The following is a 20,418-nucleotide window of genomic DNA, read 5'->3' on the forward strand; positions in this document are numbered from 1 at the left end:
ACCAGGGCACTAGGTGTAAGGACCAGGGTGCTGGATGCATGTAAAGCTCCCTTCCAGGAGACGCCGTGCTCTGGACACAGCAGAGGGAGTGGAAAGACAGGTGTCTGCCCGCCGAGGCCCCTGGCCAAGATGATAGGCAGCCTCCAGATGGCTGTTCAATTAGAATCCCGCCCTCAGGCCACAGTCATGGTGATTAGTTAAAAGGCTTCCTTCACAGAAAGATGGAGCTCTTGGGTCTGTTGCCTCTCACTGCACCCTGCGGGTAGTAGCTGTCCTGAGAGATCCATAAACATAAGCCCCACTGCCTTCCAGAGCCCGGCAATATAGCATCCCCCGGTGGCATTTGCAAAAATCAGGGTGCCAGACTGGGGTATGGGCTCCTTCCTGGGATCAGAACACAAGCTCCCCTGACCTCAATGGATCAGAGGCTTCCCCTAGGTACCAACCACAAAGACCAGGGCCCCAGCTGTGTGCAAAAGCTCTCTTCTGGAACTGGCCAGTTGGGCTCAGTGGTTAGAGTGTCAGCCTGTGGTCCAGAGAGACCCAGGTTCGGTTCCCACAAGGGCACATACCTTGGTTGCAGTTTGTCCTCGGCCCTGGTTGGGTCATGTGGGTGGCAGCCACTCGATGTGTCCCTTTCACATCGATGTCTCTCTCTCTCTCTCTCTCTCTCCCTCTCACTCCCTCCCACTCTATCTGAACAACAACAACAGCAACAAAAATCTCTCTTCTGAGAGATTCTAGTGCTCTGGGTGCTGGCAAAGGGAGAGGCAGAGAAGGTGCCCATCAATCTCCATCAATCTCCTGTTCCAGCAGGCTCCTAGGTGCATGTGTCAAACTGGATGTCTACCCCCAAGGCCTCTGCCTGCACCTACGCTGGTGATCCTCCTGCGCTGTGAGTCTGGGCTGATCAGCTGCCTCTGCAGTCGGGGGGAGCAGGCGCGCACCGCAGGGGCCGTTTCTCAGCTCGCCAGTCTGCGCAGGGCTCTTCTCTCACATGTGTGTCTTAGAAGCTGGGGTGCCCCACGATGGGTTCACACCCTCTGCTCCTCAGGAAAGAGTCAGGGTTTGAGTTCCCTCCTAATTTAGGGGCACTGCACCAAGGGCAATATTTATGGCAAGATTGTTGCCCAGCTTTTTCTACCAGCTTCGATGGGGTTTCCTTCGTGTTTGTCACTCAGCAGTGTTTAGTTTTTTTCAGAGCAAATGTATATTTGCATATGTCGTGGACCGGGTGTGTCCGGGAGGAAGTGAGTACAGCTCTTCTGATGTCACATCTGGGACTGGAGCTCCACACAGACTCTTCTTTGTATTTAATCCTCACCTGGGAATGTTTGTTTTGTTTCTTTTTTCCCCCCAATTTTTATTAATTTATTTTTTAAGAAATGTTTCTCCTTTCCCCCCCTAGACACCCACTTTCCCTTCTCACACCCCCCACCCCCAGAGCATGTTGTATATGTCCATGGGTTACGCATACATGCATATAAGTTCTTTGGTTTATCTCATCCATTTCCCCGCCCCCCTCCTCTGAGGTCTGTCAGTCTGAACCATACTCCTTTCTTTGTTTCTGGGTCTAATTTGTTCATCAGTTTATTTTGTTCATTATATTCCACAAATAAGTGTGATCATGTGGTATTTCTCTTTCTCGGATTGGCTTATTTTGCTTAGCACAATACTCTCGAGGTCCCACCATGTCATCTCAAAGGATAAGAGATATTTCTTTCTTACAGCTGCATAGTACTCCATTGTTTCCAGATCTTAGCGATTGTAAATAGTGCTGTCTTGAACATAGGGGCACATATATTCTTTCCAATTGGTGTATCAGGCTTCTCAGGATATATTTCTAGAAGTAGGATCAATGGGTCAAATAGCAGATCAATTTTTAATTTTTTGAGGGAACACCATATTATTTTCCTTAGTGGCTGCACCAGTCTGCATTCCCACCAGCAATGTACTAAAGTCCTCATTTCGCCACATCCTTGCCAGCACTTGTTTGATGATGTGCTGATGGTGGCCATTCTGACAGGTGTGAGGTGATACCTCATAGTTGTTTTAATTTGCATCTCTCTGATGACTAGTGATGTTGAGCATTTTTTCATATGTCTCTTGGCCATTTTTATGTCCTGTTTGGAGAGGTGTCTTTTTAGGTCCTCTACCCATTTTTTTTAATTCGGTTCTTTATCTTCTTTTTGTTGAGTTGTATGAGCACTCTATATATTTGGAAATTAACCCCTTATCTGATATACCATTGGCAATTATGCTCTCCCATACAGTGGGTTCCCTTTATATTTTTATGCTTGTTTCGTTAGGTTTGCAGAAGCTTTTTAGTTTGATGTAGTCTCATGTATTCATTTTTTTTCTTTGTTTGTCTTGCCTTAGGCATTGCAATAGTGAAAATTCTGCTGTGTGTAATGTCTGAAATTTTTTTGCCTACATTTTCTTCTAAGATTTTTATGGATCCATGAGTTATATTTAAGTCTTTTATCTATTTTGAGTTTATTCTTGTGTATGGTGTAAGTTGATGGCCTAGTTTCATTTTTTGCATGTAGCTGTCCAATTTTCCCAACACCATTTATTGAAGAGGCTGTCTTACTTTTCTGGATAGATTTGCAAGCCTAGGAAAGGTTCAGTTATCCTCTAGCTTTTTTCTTGGAGGCTATTAGTCTCAGTTACTTGATGAGCCTTGGGTTATAGCCCTCAGCTGCATGCAAAACTCCCTCAGGTATTCAGGGTAAGAGGATATTCAGGGGGTGGGGCAGATGATGGTTGTTAATGAGCCTCAATTTGCATTTCTCTGGCCCAGCTTGGTGGTGTTACATTTCTGAGGGAGAAGCTGTTGTTTCTTTCCACCCTCTGGAAAGGGGCTAATTGAGTAAGATGTCTACTGTCCCGTGAGGGAGTGATTCAGCAAAAATCTCCCAATGCCATCCAAATCCCAAGTCTCTCCGCACAGTTTCAGACCAGTCCTCCCTCCCTCCGAGTGGCTGTAGGGGATTTAGTGCTCTGTCTGGCCCTCTGTGCTGTGGAGCCAGCTTGGGATTTTATCCTCAAGGGAGCTGCTCACAGCTAAAAGAGCTGTGGTCCATGGGCTCCCAGCCCACCCTCTCACACCTCTGCTCAATTCAGTGTTCATTTTTCCTGTCCCTGGTTATCTGGGTCCTCTTAGTTGCTTTTCTGTTGCTTTTTCCTGACCATGTGTATTTATTTTAGTTGTAATTCCAGTTTAGTCCTGGGAGATGGTCTGTGTAGCTTTCATTCACTCTGCTGCCATTTTGGAATTTGTTTTGTTTCTTAAATTGTATTTTAGAGAGAGAGAAAAGAAGAGAGAGAGAGACAGAAACAACAGTATTAGAGAGAAACATCAATTGGTTGCCTCTTGAACACAGCTGGACTGGGGAATGGAACTGGAAACTTAGGTATGTACCCGGACAAAGAATCAAACCCACAGCCTTCTAATGTAAGGGATGAAGCTCCAGTCAACTGAACCATGTGGCCAGGGCTGCAAATACTACTCTTATTTGAACCATATGCAACTATATCAAGAAGGACCATCTTGTTGTTTTTCCCTAAATGAATCAAACATTGTTACTACCTTCAGCAAACTCTCACTATTGTCTACTTTTAAGACAAATCTAAATTCCTAAGCAAGCCAAAAAAGATGGCAGTGGCCAGGACCAGAGGGATGGTGAGTGCAGGAGAGATTGGGCGAGTGTGTGAGAGAGTGTAAGTGGACGTGACAGTGGACGACCAAACTCATGCAGTGTGGAGACGCAGAGCAGAAGGTTCCTGTGCTGTGGACGGGGAACAGCCAGCTACTGTGGTAAGTGGTGCTTTAGGGTGCTTCCCTCTACAATGTGGGGAAGTTCTACTATTTTGGAAGATTCCAGGCCTTCCCTGGGAGGAGGCAGTGGAAGCAGCTAGGGCCCAGCAACCTGAGCCCACCAGTGCACCTGGCACCATCAGACCAGTGGACACCCTGTGTCAACACAGACCAGGACACAGTGGCAGAGCTATCAAGGTGCCAGTTGTGGAAACAGCAAATGGCCTGGAGCCCACCACCATCCCCCACAGTAACAGCCCAATCAGAGTCAAGATGTACCCCCAGCAACAGAGGCAGGGAGCAGATGTCCATCCCCAGGCAACAGGAGCACAGACCAGCAGCAGAGAACCATTCCAAAAGCTACAGTAAAAGCTGACCAAGAGCTGAGCCCCACTGGGAAGCAGCATCCCCCAGCCACCAACAGCAGGTACCTGGGGCTCCATTGGGGCCTGTGCAACACAGCTGCCCACAAGGGCAGTGAGGAGCCAGGAATCCACAGGGGCCTGTGTGACTCAGTGGCCCACAAAAGCAGTGGGAATCCAGGGATCTAGAGGGACCTGGGTGACCAGTGGCCTGCAAGAGCGGTGTGGAGCTGGGAATCCAAAGGGACCTGTGCGACCCAGTGGCCCACAGAAGCAGTGTGGAGCTGAGGCCCCACACAGGCCTGTGTTACCTAGCCGCCCACGGTGCAGGCAAGGAGTGCAACTCCAGCAGGATCTGAGCAATACAGCTACAGGTGGTACCAGTGACCAGCGGGGAACACAGCTTCAGAAGGTCCCATGCAATGCAGCAGCAGCACCTACCAGGACACCAATATCAGCCCCCAGTAGTCAATCCTCCAGGATCCACAGCAGGCAAGAGGTGACATGCAACAGAACAGTCTGGGATGCAAAGTAGCCTTATTTGGTATACAGTGAGCTGCCTACACATCCAATCATCCCTCACCAGGTTTAGAGCTACCAGATAGCTAAAATGGGAGACAAAGAAACAACATCCAAAGGAAAGAAAAAGAGAAATCACTAGAAAAGGAACTACAGGAAATGGAAGAAAGCAACCTGTCAGATAAAGAATTTAAAGCAATGATTTTAAAAGTGTTCAAACAATTTGGTGAGAACTACAAGCAACTTAATAAAAATTATGAAGAGCTCACTGGGAACTACTTTAGCTTAACACTATGCATAAAAAGGTAGAAGCTATGCATAAAATTCAAGAGGAAATAAAGAATGACATAGCTGATATGAAAAATACCTTAGAAGGATTCAATAGTAGATTAGAAGAAGCTGAAGACCGAATCAGCGACTTAGAAGACAAGGTAGAGAAAAACACCCAAATAGAGCAGCAAATAGAAAAAAATGTCTAAAAAGAAGGAGGAGAGTTTAAGGGAGCTGTGGGACAATACAAAACATAACAATATTCACATTATAAGGTACCAGAGGGAGAAGAATCAGAAAAAAGAATAGAGAACCTGTTTGAAGAAATAGTGACAGAAAACTTTTCTAAACTGGTAAAGGAAAAAGTCACACAAATCCAGGAAACACAGAGATTTCCAAGCAAGACTCACAGCTAGACACACCATAATAAAAATGGAAAACATTAAAGACAAAGAAAGAATCTTAAAGAAAGCAAGACAGAGAGACAGAAAGTTACCTACAAGGGAGCTCTCATTAGACTGTCAGCTGATTTCTCAATAGAAACACTGCAGGCCAGAAGGGAGTGGCATGAAGTGTACAAAGTAATGCAAGGCAAGGGTCTGAATCCAAGACTACTCTATCTAGCAAGGCTATCATTCAAAATGGAAGGAGAAATAAAGATCTTCATGGATTAAAAAAAAAGCTAAAGGAATTTACCACAAGCAAACCAGCACTGCAAGAAATGCTGAAGGGACTGTTGGAAGAAGAAGAAGAAACAGTGAGAGACAGAGAGAGAGGAACACAGACATAAAATTAAAATGGCAACCAATAACTATTTATCAATAAGTACCTTAAATGTAAATAGCTTAAAGGCTGCAGTCAAAAGACATAGGGTAGCTGATTAAATAAGAAAACACAATCCATATATATGCTGTCTTCAAGAGACCCACCTCACAACAAAAAACTCACACAGGATGAAATCAGAAATGAAAGAGGAGAAGTAAGAACTGACACCACAAAAATACAAAGGATCATCAAAACATGCTATAAACAATTATATGCCAACAAGTTGGACAATCTAGAGGATATGGACAAATTTTTAGAAACACACAACATCCCAAAACTGAACAAGGAAGAGATAGAAAACTTGAACAGACAATAACAACAAAGGAAACTGAAGAAGTAATTAAAAAACTATCCACAAACAAAAGCCCAGGCCCAGATAGCTTCATGGGGAAGTTTTACCAAACATTCAAATGAGATATAATATCCATTTTCCTCAAACTATTCAAAAAAATCCAAGAAGACTGAACACTTCCAAACTCATTTTATGAGGCCAGCATAATCCTAATTCCAAAACTGGATGAAAAACACTACAAGGAAAGAAAACTACAGGCCAATATCCTTGATGAACATAAATACCAAAATCCTTAACAAAATATTAGCAATTCAGATCCAGCAATACATCAAAAAAAAATTATTCATCATGACCAAGTGGGATTCATCCCAGGCATGCAAGGATGGTACAATATTTGCTAATCAATAAATGTGATACACCACATAAACAAAATGAAAGATAAGAACCATATGATCATATCAAAAGATGCTGAAAAAGCATTCAACAAACTTCAGCACTCATTTCTGATAGAAACGTTCAGCAATGTGGGAATAGAGGGATCATATCTCAACATAATAAAAGCCATACATGAAGGACCTACAGCCTACATCATACTCAATGTGCAAAAACTAAAAGCATTTCCCTTAAGAATGGGAATAAGACAGGGATGCCCACTTTTGCCACTCTTGTTAAACATAGTATTGGAAGTCTTAGCCACAGCAGTTAGCTATAAAGAAAAAATAAGAGGGATCCAAATTGGAAAGGAGGAAGTGAAACTGTCATTATTTGCAGATGACATGTATTGTACATAGAAAACCCTAAAGACTCCATAAAAAATCTACTAGAGTTAATAAATGAATTTGGCAAAGTAGCAGGATACAAAATTAACGTCAAGAAATCAACAGCATTCTTATACACCAATGAGGAACTCACAGAAAGAGAAATTAAAAAAATCCATTTATCATTGCAGCAAAAAATCTAAGATACCTAGGAATAAACTTACCCAAAGAAATAAAGGACCTCTTCACAGAAAACTACAGTTATTGAAAAAAAAAATAGAGGAAGATATAAAAAATGGAAGCACATACCTTGTTCATGGATTGGAAGAATTAACATAATTAAAATGTTCATACTACCCAAAGCAATTTATAGATTCAATGTAATTGCTCTCAAAATAACAATGACATATTTCACAGAGCTAGACAAACACTCCAAAAGTTTATATGAAACCAGAAAAGACCCCAAATAGCACAGCAATCTTGAAAAAAAAAAAAAAAAAAAGAACAAAGTAGGAGGGATCATATTACCAGATATCAGGTTATACTACAAAGCCAATGTAATCAAAACAGCCCGGTACTGGCACAAGAACAGACAGATAGATCAATGGAACAGAACAGAGAACCCAGAAATTAACCTAAGACAATATGCTCAATTAGTATTTGTCAAAGGTGGCAAGAGCATACAGTGGAGTCAAGACAGTCTCTTCAATACATGGTATTGGGAAAATTGGTCAGCTACTTGCAAAAAAATTAAGCTAGACCACCATCTTACACCATACACAAGAATAAACTCAAAATGGATAAGAGACTTAAATGTAACTCTTGAATTCATAAAAAACCTAGAAGAAAATGTAGGCAACAAAATTTCAGACATGCCCTGGCCGGTTTGGCTCAGAGGTTGGAGCGTTGGCCTCTGGTACAGAGAGACCCAGGTTCAGTTCCCGCTAACCGTATTTTGGTTGCAGTTTGTCCCCGGCCCTGGTTGGTCGTGCGGGTGGCAGCCACTCGATGTGTCCCTTTCACATCGATGTTTCTCTCTCTCTCTCTTCCTCTCTCTCCCTCCCGCTCTATCTGAAAAAAAAAAAAAAAAATGGAAAAATGTCCTCGGGTGAGGATTAAAAAAATAAAATAAAAAAAAATTTCAGACATAATATGCAGCAAAATTTTCATTGATACCACAGCTAAGGCAAGAGAAACAAAGAAAAAAATAAACACATGGGACTACATGAAACTAAAAAGCTTCTGCACAGCAAAAGAAACAATCATCAGAATGGAAAGGGAATGCACTATATGGGAGACCATAATTGCCAGTGATGCATCATATAAAGAATTAATTTCTAAAATATATAGAGTACTTATACAACTCAACAAAAGGAAGATGAAGAACCCAATTAAAAAATGGGCAGAGGACCTAAATAGACACTTCTCCACACAGTACATACAAATGACCAAGAGATATATGAAAAAATGCTCAACATCACTAATCATCAGAGAGATGCAAATTAAAGTAACCTTGAGGTATCACTTCACACCTGTCAGAATGGCCGCCATCAACAAATCATCAAACAACAAGTGTTGGCGAGGGTGTGGAGAAAAGGGGACTCTAGTACACTGCTAGTGGCAATGCAGACTGGTGCAGCCACTATGGGAAACAGTATGGTGTTACCTCAAAAAGTTAAAAATTGAACTGCCATTTGACCCAGTGATCTCACTTCTAGAAATATATCCTAAGAAGCCTGAAAAACCAATCAGAAAGAATATATGGACTCCTATGTTCATAGCAGCACTATTTACAATCGCTAAGATCTGGAAACAACCCAAGTGTCCATTAGTAGATGAGTGGATAAAAGAGCTGTGGTACATGTACACAATGGAATACTATGCAGCTGTAAGAAAGAAAGATCTTTGAGATGACATGGAGGGACCTGGAGAGTATTATGCTAAGCGAAACAAGCCAAGCAGAGAAAAACAAATATCACATGATCGCACTTAGTTGTGGAATATAATTAACTAAACAAACTGATGAACAAAACTGACCCAGAGACATAGAAGTGGGGTGCAGACTGACAAGCCACAGAGGAAGGAGGGTTGTGTGTGTGTGGGGGAGATAAAGCACAGAACTTTTATGCATGTATGCATGACCAATGGACATAGACAACAAAGATGGGGAAGGGGTGGGAGGGATGGGGAGGATGGTCAATGGGGCAAAATGGAGAAACATCTGTAACAAAAACAAATTAATAAAAATATTTTTTTTAAAAGATCTAAATTCCTAAGCAGTATCTGATGTTGAGCTACCTTTCCTGCCTCCTTTCTGAGGTAGCCCTCCACAACTCCATGCTCTGGCTTCTGCAGTCTAACCAGCCCTCTTTTATAAATTTTGGCTCCTCTGAGCTTTTCCTGTGATTCATCATTTGGCCACCTGAAAGGCCTTCTGCCCACAATCCATCTTTCTACAGGCCAAGAAAGGAACCTTTATGATATCAGTCACGCGCCACCTTATCTGTGGAGATTTTCCCTTCAATTAGAATTAAATGCCTTTTCTCTGCCTGTACCTCTGCTTACATGAGTGTAATTTTCCTTGTGTATTGTGGCTAGTTCTTCAAATACTTGGTTTTTGAGGCAGGCTGTGGGTTTACTTTCATATTCCTCCCTGTGCTAACACAGGGCCTAGTTTACATGCAAGAGTCACACAGAAAATGTCTGAATGGAAATAGAGTTGTATAACTTCAGTTTTCTGGCTTCTTCATCTTTGACCTGTTGTAGCATTTCGCCTCTACTGCATTGAGGTTCTGCACTCTCAAGTTACTAGTTAGAAAAGCAAGTTCTCAAGGGAGCTCAGCTGGAGAAAACTCTGGCTTCACAGCAGCTTCACCTTCCACTGTGTCCCTTTGTCACCATCACCTGCTACTCGTTTTCAGTTCCTAACCCACTGCGAGTCAGTCACTAGTCCTTACACGTTCACCTCGCCTGCCTAGAAATCTTACTGCTGTTTATGCTGACCACTGACTCACAAATATTTCTTTCCAGATTTGTACTTTCTCATCACTACATGCCTCTTCTAGTTTGAAAAAAGAACTGGTCTCTCCAGTGACAGGAAAGCAGAGTAGAAGGAAGGAAATGATAACCACACGCATTCTACATGGTAATGCCAAAATACACTTTCAGGTGCTATGAGGGAAATTTTTAATATATTTAGGAAAGCATATTTTACAACATTAACTCAGGTAAATATTTTTTCCAATTTTTATTAATTTATTTTTGTTACAGATGTTTCTCCTTTTTCCCCCAGATACCCTCCTCCCCATCCTGCCCCCACCCCAGCATTGTTATCTATGTCCATTGGTTCTGCATACATGCATATAAGTTCTTTGGTTCATCTCATCCACCTCCTTCAACCCCCTACCCTGAGGTTTGTCAGTCTGAACCATACTCCTTTCTATGTCTCTGAGTCCATTCATCAGCCCACCTTGTTCATTATATTCCACAAAGAAGTGATATCATGTAGTATTTGTCTTTCTCTGATTGGCTTATTTCGCTTAGCATAATACTCTTGAGGTCCCTCCATGTTGTCTCAAAGGATAAGAGATCTTTCTTTTTTTTTCAAAGCTGATTTTTATTTATTTATTTATTTATTTTATTAATTTGTTTTTGTTACAAAGTTTCTCCTTTTCCCCCCATTGACACCCTCTTCCCCATGGCCCCCGCCCCATCCCTAGCTTTGTTGTCCATGTCCATTGGTCGTTCATGCATACATGCATATAAGTTCTGTGGTTTATGTCTTTCCCCCACAACCCCCTTCCTCTATGGTTTGTCAGTCTGTACCCTACCTCTATGTCTCTGGGTCAGTTTTGTTCTTCAGTTTGTTTAGTTTATTGTATTCCACAAATAAATGAGATCATATGATATTTGTCTTTCTCTGCTTGGCTTGTTTTGCTTAGCATAATACTCTCCAGGTCTTTTTATGCCATCTCAAAGGATAAGAGATCTTTCTTTCTTACAGCTGCCTTGTATTTATTGTAGATATATGTACCACAGCTTTTTTTATCCACTCATTTATTGATAGACACTTGGGTTGTTTCCAGATCTTAGCGATTGTAAATAGTGCTGCTATGAACATAGGGGTCCATATATTCTTTCTGATTGGTTTTTCAGGCTTCTTAGGATATATTTCTAGAAGTGAGATCACTGGGTCTAATGGCAGGTCAATTTTTAATTTTTTGAGGTAGCACCATAGTGTTTTCCATAGTGGCTGCACCAGTCTGCATGCCCACCAGCAGTGTACTAGAGTCCCCTTTTCTCCACAACCTCACCAACACTTGTTGTTTGATGATTTGTTGATGGCAGCCATTCTGGCATTAACTCAGGTAAAGATTTAGAATGTATGTGGTTTTTTTTCATTTATTTTCAAATTTGGTTATTATAATTTTTTGGAAATAAAAGGAGACAAATAAATACTTTTATAGACATTTACTTTCAAATATGAGATGAAATCTTTTCCAATTCTCATGAAAATACTTGATAAAAAAAAGTATATATATATTTATCTCTGTGTGTGTGTGTAATGTACTCAACATATAAAATAAGGTACAGAATACAAGATATTTTCTCTAATTACACAGATGATGGCAATTGTTGGAAGTCTTTCCAGCCATGTGCCTTCCAGTTCAGAAATCATAGTTTTTATACAAACCAAATGGAAGTCAGTTTCTTCTTTATGCGAGGATGTTGGTGTCAGAATGTTTTTCTTGTTCTTGCACAAGGTGACCTCTGTGGCCCCCACTTCAGCTGCTCCCCATACTGAACTGCTTTCGGTATTCAGAGGACACAGTCCACAAACACAGCTGGGTTAGAGCCTCGGGAGGACTCTGGCTTTGGAGAGGCGTAATTTCAGCATGCCAAGCATAGGATGGGGAAGTGCAGACCAAGAAGAAAAGAGCCTGCTAGAAGTACATATTGAGAATTGTAGATTTTCTAGAACTCTTAATGTATAAGATGTGAGAGAACCAGCAATAGGCTTCAGGGAGATCCTCTAAGCCCAGCTAATGGCTGTTTAAAAATTACGGGCCTAACGTCAGTGATTGGTCTAGAAACTGGATACATATCCCTGTAATCCAGCCATAGGTCGAGAAAGTAGGGCTGAGAATAATCAAAGCATTCTGTCAATTAGCTGCACAAATCTCTCTCATTCACAAGAAAAAAATAAAAAACTATCATCTTGAAGTCTCAAATGAAGATCAGATATCTCAAATAATTTACCATGGCAAAAAGAAGATATTTTTGGAAAACTATTTAGCAATTTAGTAACTTCAATAGAAAGAGAAAAAAAAAGGCCTTAATAAAATAAAAACAGAATGTTATTGAGAGATTACTTAAATGAGGAAAATATATAAAGCAGAGACTTTTGAAGAACTGAGTGTAAACAAAAGTACAATAAATAGCATTGGTTACAATAATAAGCACACATGATACCATGGAAAATTGAATCACTAACATGGTGAACAATGTCAAGAAACCTCTCAAAGTACCTATGAAAAATGGTTCTGAGGATACATGCATTTTGGGAGACAGAGTGGCAGTTTCTCACAAAGCTAAACATAGTTTACCATAGAAACCAGCAAAGGCCCTCCTAGGTTTTTATCAAACTGAGTTGACATTTTACGTTACACAAAAACCTTCATGCAAATGTTTGTAGAAGTTTTACTCAAAATCACTGGACATGAATACAACCATGATATCATTCAATAGGTAAACCCATAAATAAACAGTGGTGCTTCCATACAATAGAATAGTATTCAACAATAAAAGGAAATGAGTCATCAAGCCACCAAACAATAGAAGTGATTATTAAAAGGAGCCAGTCTGAAAACACTCTATACTGTAGAATTCCAACTGCATGACCTGCTGGAAACAATTATAGCAACAAAACTAGAGACATGAAACGATAAGTGGATGCCAAGGGTTTGAGGGAAGGAATTGAGGGTTGAATAAATAGAGCACAGAGCATTTTTAGGGCAGTGAACTATTCTGTATGATATTATAATAGTGGATATGTGAAATTTATGCATTTTTTCAAAACCCATAGAACTTAACAGAACAAAGAGAGAAACTTAATGCCTACAGAGTAAAAAAACAAAAATCATTCCCAGGAAGGAATTTAGACACTGGGAATATAATGTAACGGCATTTGCAACGTGTGAAACATCCTCACCGGATGAAGTGGGAGGAATGCCATTCGACCTGAGTAACTCTAGAAATGCAGGGAGTCTGTAAGACTCAACAGAAAAGGAGCTGCCTGTAAGCACTGTGCTGTAGTTGATAGTGTTGTTTCCTCTGGGTGTGAGTTAACAATCCTGACACCGCGATACCTGTATAGCAGAATGAAGACAGTGAAGTCCATGGCTAGCAGGTGGTGTAGGCAGGTTGCTCACTGTTGGATGGGAGTTTACAGATAAACAATAGAAGAGGTCAGAATGGAGCACATGGTAGTGAATTATCATTGAAGACAACAGTATGAAAACATGTCTAGCTTAATATAGATACAGATGATTGCATCTATAAATACAGTTGACCCTTGAACAACAGGAGTTAGGGGTGCCAGCCCCCTCAGTTAAAAATCTGCATTAAGTTTTGACTCCCTAAAAACTTAACTAATAGCACACTGTTGGCCAGAAACCTTAATGAAAACATAAACAGTTGATTAACATATTTTGCATGTTATGTGTATTATATGTTGTAGTCTTACAATAAAGTAAGCTAGAGGAAAGGGAATGTTATTAAGAAAATCATAAGAGCCCTGGCCAATGTGCTCAGTGGTTAAAGTGTTGGCCACCCACCATAGTATCATGGGTTCAATCCCCAGTCAAGGCCACATACCTGGGTTGCAGATTCAATCCCTCGCCCTGGTCAGGGCACCAATCAATGTGTCTCTGTCATGTTGATGTTTTTCTTTCTCTCTCCCTCCCTCCCTTCCACTCTCTCTAAAAAATATCAATGGGAAAAATATCCTCAGATGAGGATCCACAAAAAAAGAAAAGAAAGAAACAATGTCATAAGAAATAAAAAAATAGTTTTATAGGAAAAAACTATCCTGGACCTGCAAAATGCAAACCTGTGTTGTTCAAGGGTCAGCCATATTTGTGGATATGTGTATGTACATGGGTAGTATACATATATATATTTACTTAAGAAGCTGTAAGGGCATAAAATAAATTATATTCCAGTAGCAATGAGCACAACTAAGTACAACGATCTTGTTTTTGTTTTTTTAGTCTTTACCTGAGGATAATTTTCCACAGAATTTTCAGATAGAGTTGGAGGGCGGGAGAGGGGGAGAGAGAGAGAGAGAGAGAGAGAGAGAGAGAGAGAGAGAGAAACATCAATGTGAGAGAGAGACACATTGTTTGGTTCCTCATGCATGACCCCAACCAGGGCCAGAGATCAAACCTGCAAACCAGATACATGCCCTTGACTGGGAATCGAACCTGGTCTGTGGGTCAGTGCTCTAAAGGCTGAGCCAAACCAGCCAGGGAAAGATCTTATTTTTTAATACCAGTGTCCAATAAAAAGAATCAGGACTTCTTGGAGAAATGGCTGATTCTGGGACTGGGAGTGAAACACACAGGATGAGCCAGGAGCACCTTGTGTGTCAGAAAGTAAGAGTGCTTCCCCTCCCTCCCCAAACCCTACATTATCTGACGGCTGTGTCAACAACACACCAGAGCCAACTTAAAGAGCTCCAAGTAGTCAAAGCTGGAATAAGTGGAGTGACAAAATAGTGTTAAAATATAACCCAAAATATAAAATGATAGCTGAGTCTATAGACATAAATAAATAAGGTAGTAGAGAAAAATGTTTCTTGTAGTAAAATTCCAAATTATTTATTAAATTACTCCACCCTTAAAGAAAGAAAGCATAGCCCTACCAGTTTGGCTCATCAGTTGGAGCGTCAGCCTATGGACCAGAGAGTCCTGGATTCAGTTCCCGCTAGGAGCATGTGCAAAAGAAAGAAGGAAGGGAAGGGAAGGGAAGGGAAGGGAAGGGAAGGGAAGGGAAGGGGAGGGAGGGGAGGGGAGGGGAGGGAGGGGAGGGGAGGGGAAGGGGAGGGGAGGGGAGGGGAGGGAGGGGAGGGAAGGGAGGGGAGGGAAGGGAAGGGAAGGGAAGGGAAGGGAAGGGAAGGGAAGGGAAGGGAAGGGAGAATAAATCTCCACCCCTTAAGTGTGGGCTGCAAATGGAAACTTCCTTCCTAAGAGTAAACTATAGGAAGGGGTAACTTCACAGTGTAATTTGGCAGAGAACATTGACAAACACTATCTCAGCCAGGTCTTAAGGTCCATGTCTTAATGTCCATGTCAACAGTGGTAAGTCATGTTGATTGCATGTATTTCAATAAACTATAATAAAAATGACATTTTGCACTTGTGGTCTTTCTAAAAACCTATAACCCCACTCCACTCATGAGAAAAATATAAGACAAATTCCAACAAAGATGGTATCTTATAAAATTCTTGACCAGTACTTTTCAAAACTATCTAGGCCATAACAAATTAGGACCTTACAAGAAACATTAAAGCCCAAGGATCCTAAAGGAGACATGACAAGTGAATGTAGTGAGGTGTCCTAGGGTGGAATCCTGGATACAAAACAGCATCGGAAAAAAGCTAAGACAACCTGAATACAGATGGAACGTTAGTTAACAATATATCACTATTGGATTATTAATTATAATAAATGTACAAGACTAATATTAGAGATGTACAGTAGGGATACTGGGTGAGGGAATATATGGAAACTGTGTGATCTCAATGTTTTCCATTAATCTAACTAAAACTTTAAAAAAATAAAGATTGATTTTGGAATTATATCCAATGCATGTTCATAAAGACCAAAAAAAAAAAAAAAAAACTCCAATAAAAATAAATAAAGGTCATAGATAAAAAGTTTACAGAAAAGAAATACAAATAGTTAACTTTTGAAAAGATGGTCACCCTCACTCATAACAAGAAAATGCACACTAAACCACAGGACGAGCATATACTTTTACGAAGTGGTACCCCCACCCCCCATATTTTAAGTACCCACCTGGCCCTGTGCACTTATTACAATACTGTTGACTATATTCCCTGTGTTGTATTACATCCCCATGATTATTCTGTGACCACCAATTTGTAGTTTTAATTTCTTCACCTTTTTCCCTTAGTCCCCCAACCTCTCCTCTCTGGCAACCATTGGTCCATTTTCTGTATCTATTAGTCTGTTTCTATTTTGTTTGTTTATTTATTTTGATCTTATATTCCACATATAAGTGAAATGATATAGTATTTTTCTTTTTCTATCTGACTTATTTCACCTAGAATAATTCCCTCCAAGTCCATCACTGTAAAATAACAAAAATTTGTGGCTACAGACACAATCGTTTCTTTACAATAAACTGATGTTTTGTTAAAAGAAAAAAAAAAAACAGAAGAGACACCATTTCCTCCTATCAGATTGGCAAAGATAAAAGAAGTTTGATAACTGATTGTGGTGGTTTTAAAACATACCCCCAAGTTTTTTTATATTTCTCCCTTAATAAGTGGAGCTTAATTTTCCTTCTCTAGAGTGTAGGCTGGACTTAGTGACTCACTTCTAATGAAAAAAATTGAGCAGAGATGATTTGTGGCTTCTGAGACTTGCTGCTTCCTACTTGCTGTCTCTCTCTTGTCATGTGCTATGGGAAAAGCCAGTTGCTTGCATTGTGAGGACACTCAAGGGACCTATGGAAAAGCCCACATGTGAGGAACCTTGGCCTTCTGACAACAGTGTGTTGAAAGTGGACCCTCCAGTCTTGGTTATGGTTTCCAATGGTTGCAACTTCAACCAACCTGGTGGACAGAAACACTCAGCTGAGCTCCCCTCAAATTTTTGACCTACAGAGATTGTGAAACAATAAATGCTGTTTTATAATGCTTAAAAATAAAGAAGGAGAGGGCAATTTTTAAATTTAAAATGAAAAAAGAATAGCCAAGTATGTCAGTAGAAATTTGAGTATATTGATTCAAAGAATTGGCTGTATCTCAACAACCAAAAAAAAAAAAATGAATCCAACTTTTAATCTCACAGAGAAAGAGTTATGAAGGTATTCTAGCAGCAAGAGAAAAAAAAAGAAGGTGGTTCTTAAGAAATCTGCATTTTCTTTGCTCTACTAAATTATAGCAAAAAATGAAGAAGACACTATAAAGAGGAGTGATGTTAGAAAAATGGCTAAATAAGGTATTCCTTGCATTTATCCTCCCCTCAACAACAGTAATTTGGCATCAAAAGTGCCAGTGTAAGATTTTGGGGAGCCAAGTAGGAGATTTTGAAGTGCTGGTGCAGTCCAAGGCAGAGAAGAGCCATTTGAGAAGGCGGGGTCACGACCATGTGGTTATTGACTGACTTTGGTACTGTCCACACAAACAGAAACAACTCTTGACCCCTGAGGACTGAGCTCCAGCCTCATGTGGCTTTGGGTCTGTAACCAATAACATGCCAAAGGACCAGGAGGAGTCATGCCTACCCGTGTTTCTAGTAATAAGCATTCATTCATACCTTGGCTCTGCTGTGGACCCTGAAGTGGCTTAAGAACTAAATCCAGTCCCTTCCAGTTGTAGTTGAGGAGGCCCTGGAGGTAAGTAGACCTGCCCAAATCAATCAGACTACAGATTCTGAACAGGCTCATAACTATGCTCCAGACCCTTCTAGTTGCAGCCTGCTAGCAGTCTTTCCCCACAGAAGATACCCCACATGCACTTTCAGAGGTCCCCACGTGCACTTTCAGAGAGAGATCCCCACGTGCACTTTCAGAGACCCCCACGCGCACTTTCAGAGATCCTCACGTACACTTTCAGAGAGAGATCCCCACGTGCACTTTCAGAGAGAGATCCCCACGTGCACTTTCAGAGACCCCCACGCGCACTTTCAGAGATCCTCACGTACACTTTCAGAGAGAGATCCCCACGTGCACTTTCAGAGATCCCCACGCGCACATTCAGAGATCCCCACGCGCACTTTCAGAGATCCTCACGTACACTTTCAGAGAGAGATCCCCACGTGCACTTTCAAAGATCCCCACGTGCACTTTCAGAGATCCCCACGCGCACTTTCAGAGATCCCCACGCGCACTTTCAAAGATCCCCACGTGCACTTTCAGAGAGAGATCCTCATGTGCACTTTCAGAGATCCCCACGTGCACTTTCAGAGATCCTCACGTGCACTTTCAGAGACAGATCCCCACGTGCACTTTCAGAGATCCCCACGTGCACTTTCAGAGATCCTCACGTGCACTTTCAGAGATCCCCACGTGCACTTTCAGAGATCCTCACGTGCACTTTCAGAGATCCCCACGTGCACTTTCAGAGATCCCCACGTGCACTTTCAGAGATCCTCACGTGCACTTTCAGAGATCCTGAAGAGCCTTATGCTAGCTTCAGCCCTCCCAGCCACCGCCCTGGAGCAGGCACAGAGACACAGCGGGAGACCCTATCTTCGGCAACCCTGAAAATTCTGAAAGGGCTTTATGCTTTGCTCCGGTACCATCACAGCTTCAGTCCCCCAACAAACCTGCAAGCCCAGGGATACAGTCAAAGACACTTTCAGGTATGATTTCCGAGATCCTGAAAGAGCTCCACATTCCATTCCAGCCCCACCAGCTACAGTCAGTGACCAGCCAGGCCACCCAGAGACCAGACAAGGGACATGCCTCTCTGTGACTTCAGAGGCAGATATACAGAGATCAACCTTGCCCGTCAAGACTAAAACAGCCCAAAGACTCAACTCCAGCCCCCTTCAATTGTGGTCCAGGACCAGTGCTGCCCACCCAGGGTCACACCAGTGATCAGACAGCAGCCCTCCCAGGGACCTGGCAGACAGCACACTAACTGTGCACTTTGCAATAAGCTCACTCTCTGAGGACCCAGCTAATGACCCAGCAGTGGACTGTTGTCTCAGTGCCATCCTACTGGACAAGGTACTGGAAGCCGTTCTATTTCCCCAGTGAGCAGACAGGCTCCATGCCCACCTGAGCCCATGGCACTGACCTACTGTGATTACAGTGGTAATTCCATCAGCCAGGTAAATGGATGGGAGAAGGTACTTCCCTTCTGAAACCAGTCTGTAAAGATTGGAGACTGGAAGAAAAGCTTTCTCCTTCAAATGCACAGATGCCAACACAAGGCTACACAATCATCACAATCATACAAATCAGGAAAATATGACAGCAGCAAAGACAGTTAATAAAGCTCTAATAACTGCCCCCGAGGAAATGGAGACCTGTTATGTGCCTGACAAAGAAGTGGCTATGTTTATATCAGATAAGTAGACACTCAGTCAAAATGGGTCACAAGAGCCCTGGCCAGTGTGGCTTAGTTGGTTGAGTATCGTCCCATGCACTAAAAGGTCCCAGGTTCAATTCCAGGTCAGGACACATGCTTGGGTTGCAGGCTCAATCCCCTGTAGGGAATCATAGGAGAGACCACTGATCAGTGTTTCACTCTCACATCGATGCTTCTCTCTCTCTCTCTCTCTCCCTCTCTCTCTCTCTCCCTCTCTCTCTCTCTCTCTCTCTCTCCCCCTTCGTCTTTTTCTAAAAATTGATAAAAATATATTTTTTAAATAAGTCACAAGAGATAAGACAAATAGATAAAAGGTGCAATTTATCAAAAGGATAGAACAATTGTAAACATATGGTCCCAACAATGGAACACTTAAATATTTTTTATTTCCCCCAGTTTTATTGAGATATATAATTGATATACAGTACTGTATAATTTAAGGTACACAACATAATGATTTGACTTATATATATTATGAAATGTTTATCAGAATAAGTTTAGTTAATATCTATCATCTCATATAGACACACACAAAAAAAGAAGAAAAAATGGTTCTTTTATTTATGAGAATGGGAATGTAAATTAATATAACCACAATAAAAACCAGTATGGAGTTTCCACAAAAAATAAGAAATAGAGCTAACATATGATTCCTCAGTCATACTTCTGGATATATATCCCAAAGAAATGAATTCACTATCTGGAAAAATATCTGCACCCAATGTTTATTGCAGCCTTAGTCATAAAAGCCTGGATTTATAAACAACCTCAGTATCCATCAATGGACAAATACACACAGATGGTATGGTGCCTATACACATATACAATGGAATATTACTTAGACATAAGAAAGAAGGAAATCCTGACTTTTGCAGCAACATGGATGCAGGCTGAGGGCATTATGGTACATGAAGTAAGTCAAACAGAGTGTATGATGTCACTTATATGTAAGATCTAAAAGAAGAAAGGCCGGTTTGGCTCAGCAGTTGGAGCGTCGGCCTGCGGTCCAGAGAGACCCAGGTTTGGTTCCCACTAAGGGCACGTACCTCGGTTGCAGTTTGTCCCCGGCCCTGATTGGGTTGTGCGGGTGGCAATCACTCGATGTGTCCCTTTCACATCGATGTTTCTCTCTCTCTCTCTCCCTCCCACTCTATCTGAACAAAATATCAAAAAATGTCCTTAGGTGAGGATTAAAAAGAAGAAGAAAGTCAAACTCGTAGAA

Source organism: Molossus molossus, unplaced genomic scaffold (genome assembly GCF_014108415.1).
Source record: "Molossus molossus isolate mMolMol1 unplaced genomic scaffold, mMolMol1.p scaffold_m16_p_12, whole genome shotgun sequence".
NCBI lineage: Eukaryota > Metazoa > Chordata > Mammalia > Chiroptera > Molossidae > Molossus > Molossus molossus.